Consider the following 503-nt stretch of genomic DNA (forward strand, 5'->3'; position numbering starts at 1 on the left):
CAATCTTAATATAGGCACACGTGGCGGCTAGCTATTGGCTTGCTAGCCGTACAAAAGGCTTGGATAGTTTCCACCCAAGTCGGAGAGAGAGAAAGCACGTGGAGTTCGGGAAAAGAGCGTGAAGATCTCTAAGCGCTGCTGATCCTCTCGAACCCAGCTTTTTCCTTAAGAGGGCAACAGAGGTTTAATTTGCCGAACCCACGGTGCTTCAACAACTCCAGGGGACCTATTTACCGAACCCTCGGAGCCTTAACAACTCCGGGGCCAATAACCTCTAGCCTCTCCCCGTTGCCGATTGCAACCCTAGACGTATCCCTATCCTATGGACCCAATTTTCGAACCCACGGAGTCTTAACAGCTCCAGGGGACCTGGGAACCGAACAAAACCCACGGAGATTCAGCTGCTCCGTGAGAGAGAATTGTTAAACCCGCGGAGCCTAAACCACTCTGGGGTCAAGGAACCGAGTCTATTAGAGTCCTCCAACGAGAACTCAAGCGGAGCT

Source organism: Alligator sinensis, unplaced genomic scaffold, assembly GCF_000455745.1.
Source record: "Alligator sinensis unplaced genomic scaffold, ASM45574v1 scaffold171_1, whole genome shotgun sequence".
NCBI lineage: Eukaryota > Metazoa > Chordata > Crocodylia > Alligatoridae > Alligator > Alligator sinensis.